This window comes from Sinocyclocheilus grahami, unplaced genomic scaffold, assembly GCF_001515645.1.
Source record: "Sinocyclocheilus grahami isolate Dianchi unplaced genomic scaffold, SAMN03320097.WGS_v1.1 scaffold302.1, whole genome shotgun sequence".
In the NCBI taxonomy this organism is placed as follows: domain Eukaryota; kingdom Metazoa; phylum Chordata; class Actinopteri; order Cypriniformes; family Cyprinidae; genus Sinocyclocheilus; species Sinocyclocheilus grahami.
The window spans coordinates 939,161-943,258 of record NW_015505481.1 but is presented as its reverse complement, the minus strand read 5'-3'; the positions used below and the strand labels follow the sequence as shown (position 1 = coordinate 943,258).

The 4,098-nt window shown below is 39.9% G+C and overlaps 1 protein-coding gene across 1 annotated transcript in view; it reads right to left on the bottom strand.

Annotated features, from left to right (window-relative positions):
* The window catches only part of LOC107601257 (trinucleotide repeat-containing gene 6A protein-like), a 34,093-nt gene extending 30,562 nt beyond the window's left edge, over positions 1-3,531 (bottom strand). The window contains exons 1-2 of the mRNA XM_016293371.1: positions 3,516-3,531; positions 1,281-1,328 (exon numbers count right to left, since the gene is read on the bottom strand). The gene's annotated coding sequence lies outside the window, so the exon portion shown is untranslated. The remainder of the gene's footprint in view (positions 1-1,280; positions 1,329-3,515) is intronic.
* Positions 3,532-4,098: the final 567 nt, after the last annotated feature.

Below are 4,098 nucleotides of genomic sequence, written 5' to 3'. Positions count from 1 at the left end.
GAGTGCACAATGTAAACATGAAACATATGCCATTACCTATATTGTACTGTGGTACAGTTATGAAGGCCCTTCATAATGCAGAGGTCAACTGCCTGCTCTGCCAATAGTTAGAAATGGCACTATAGTAAGCAGTGTTTAATAAACAGCTGTTTTTCTAAATTCTGCTGAGATGAAATTCAGTGCAGTCATGTATCGTGATACATATCGTATCGTGGCCTCTGTATTAGGGATGCACCGGTTGACCGGCCATAAATCGGAACCGGCCAGTTTTTTCTTATAATGCGCGATCGGCAACCGGACAGAATCGGCCAGTTTGCTTGTAAAAAAAATCGGTATCGGAATCGGCTATGAAAAATCATGATCGTGCATCACTACTCTGTATCGTGATACACATCGTATCGTGACTTTGCTGGTGATACACAGCCCTAGCAGCTACTACTGCTGACAAAACAAAAACTGTCAAGCGCATAAAATAAGCCCATAGCATCACAAATACGTGAGAGGGCCAAACAAGTATCTGATGTGAAAAGTAGAATATAGCCACTTCCAGGGGCTAAAGTCAGCCTATCAAGATTGAGCTTGGGGCCTCACAGCCCTGACCCTCCCCCAGGAACAACCTCTTCTCCTTAAAGTGTTTAACCAGATGGCCATCTCAACAACAGAAGCCTCCCATACACAAACACAAAGACAGGGGCATCTGTTTATGAAGCGCCAACATAATAAGCACAGTTGAAAGAAGACTAGTCAAAACCATACCAGCACATATAATGTCACTGCAAGATTTTAAATATAAATAAATGAATTAAAAAAATAAAATAATTCTAAATCGACCCCTTTAAAAGCATGATGGTTAAGAAATATACAGATGCTTCTCTGCATCACAAGACAAAAACAAATCAAACTGAAAGTGTTCTCGATGTCTTGATCAGAAGTTTTTAATCTGGTACATATTAAAATGACAACAAACTCCGGCAGCTATAAACAGTGGAGGCAAGGGTTTGTGACTCGTGACTGCAATAGAGTAGCGTCACAGAGCTACACAAACACTGTTTTTGTTGAACATTTAAAAACAGCAAAGCCTACTCAGCACTGGGAACCCCTTTAATTCAAACGGAACTGCATTTGCTTACACCAGCAGCAGCTGCTTTGACCCAGCTTTGTTAGTGCTGCCCAGTGTAGGCATGAATAGGAAAATCCCAGAAGGACGCAGGCTTCGGAAAAACCAAGCGCTCATCTATACAACTGAAAATGACTATAGAGAGAGGAGTGTACTTACTCACCTGTGTTGCTTCTCTTCAATGTCTTTGGTGGCAATAGCATCCAATTCTCTGCAAGGAAACAAACACAGATGTTCAATTAAGAATTTGACATTCACTTTTCATTCTCTAGTACATAAATGCTGACAAAACCAATATGATCAGAAGTTTTTAATCTGGTACATATTAAAATGACAACAAACTCCGGCAGCTATAAACAGTGGAGGCAAGGGTTTGTGACTCGTGACTGCAATAGAGTAGCGTCACAGAGCTACACAAACACTGTTTTTGTTGAACATTTAAAAACAGCAAAGCCTACTCAGCACTGGGAACCCCTTTAATTCAAACGGAACTGCATTTGCTTACACCAGCAGCAGCTGCTTTGACCCAGCTTTGTTAGTGCTGCCCAGTGTAGGCATGAATAGGAAAATCCCAGAAGGACGCAGGCTTCGGAAAAACCAAGCGCTCATCTATACAACTGAAAATGACTATAGAGAGAGGAGTGTACTTACTCACCTGTGTTGCTTCTCTTCAATGTCTTTGGTGGCAATAGCATCCAATTCTCTGCAAGGAAACAAACACAGATGTTCAATTAAGAATTTGACATTCACTTTTCATTCTCTAGTACATAAATGCTGACAAAACCAATAGTTATTACAAAAACATTTGACAATCAAAGTGGATATGGATTATGTAGCTTGACAATTTTAGTGAGGTGAATGCAAAGTTTAATTCTTGGACAGATGGCTACATATTGTGTGAACAACACTGAAGTGTGCAATGACAAGGCAACCTTTTTGCACCTTACAGTCTAGGAAAATAATAAATATAGAGCTAATTTTTCTTCCTAAAATTTTCTGTTTCATTACTGGTGAAATTGCAACTACAAAAGTAGACTAATGCAAGTGCCACATACTTATGTTTGTGGTTGCCATTGGACAAATCACATCATACACCACAATATGAAACCAAAATCAACTCAAAGCCTCTCGCCATATTTACACAGTGGGAAATGAGGGAAAGATGGACGGACACACTTCTAATTGTAAATCAGAGTAACCGGGCATGAACAGCAGTCTATAATATTCAACCAGACTGCATTCTTTAGATAACCTTACTTTTAGATAAAACAATACGTGATTAATAAAGAAAAAGACTTCTCAAAAACAAAACCAGTGACTCAGTTTAACATTAGGTATACTTTATTTACACGGTTAAAGGCAGAGAGCAGCGAGACCTCCTCCCCCACCGCTGGATTCAGCTGCTGCTAACGGGGCAAACCAGCAACCTTGACCTGCCCTTACAAAACATTACAATATAACACACTCAAAACATGTTTCTAAACAACTTTTACTCTGAAAGAGCGACTTTGTGATGTCTATTTTCTTTACTCTGGTCTGGGAGAAGGAAACAGCTTTTTCTGTGGCATTTTTCATCGGTGTTAGCTGCCGTGACAGCGAAGCTAAACACAAAATAAACATAATAAACATAAGTTACGTTAACTGCTAAGTTAGCATTTAACGCTCGGCACTCCGTGAAGTTATTAAAGCGAATAAAGCGTTTATAATGAAAGCAAACTGGTTATCCGATTATTAAATATCATTTTCCTTGATGTGCGCAATTCAGCAGCTGGGCTAAGAGTGCTAACAAACCAGCTGGTCACTAAAGCCTGTCTTTTAACAACTTAACGAATCAAACACGGTTTTATTAATGCTCACTTTAGCCGAATTGCGACACAAATTGCATTTTTGGTTGAATTATTATGGATCAAATGCTGCTTGGTAGCAACTAGAAAGCGAGTCGACGTCGACAAAAGTTGCAGGACGCTGAATTAAACATTTACATGAAATCAACGTATTTTCAAAATACATTACAGAAAACGGTCCCAGAACGCATGAAACCTCATGTTTAAACGCTGTGCATTCATAAACTCGACTTTTATATTTGTAAACACGTTAGACACACTTAAAGAAACCGACTGCAATGTCACTTCGATGCCATTATGTGAAAGCTGGAGATCAATGTTCAAGAAATGTACCACACAGAGATGCATTTGGCTTTTTAGACAATGCAGACAGTAGACACAATTCATAAAAACAATCAAATTGTTTAACTATCATGCAAACAACACGGTAAAACATTCATCCGTGCCTCCACTGCTGAGCTCAGCTTAGATATCGCAGATACGCTGCTCGATCATTTATACCGCTTATATGGTTAAAATCACAAACATACACACGAACAAACCGCAAGACTCACCTCTTGTAGTTTAAAGTGCAGTAGAGATGAAATGAAAGCAAATCATAAGGCTATAGAAATTCAACACATTTGCAGAGTCTAGGAGGGGAAACATTTGTCCTGCTCGATCGCCATTTTCTTCTCTCGCATTCATGCATTCATCCCTGCAACTGCAGGAAGAGCTCAAGCGCTGCTCTCAGAGCACTTCCTCCAACTCTACACACTCACCTCCAAAATGGTGGCCACAGAGAGGACGTGTTTCAAACCCTAGTGAGCTGTCTAGCTAGACTGCACTTTTGGGCTTCGCGAACAGGTGAGGCATTTTTGGACATCGTAGGGAACTCTAGGGGAATTGAGAAATAAGGTTATAAAACAGCTAAGATGAGTGACACGTGAGCTTAGCTGATTTAAAAGCCCAAAAATGCTGTCTAGGAAGGCATCTCACTAGGTTTCGAAACGCAGCCAGAGCTGATGGTTAACCGAGACTCGTCATGGTGGCTTTGCCGGTTCACTAATGTTAGATGTGTTTTGCCAACGATATAAATTAAAAGTTTGGAGGGAACAGTAACTGGGTTATAATGAGAAAATTATTATATGACATGAA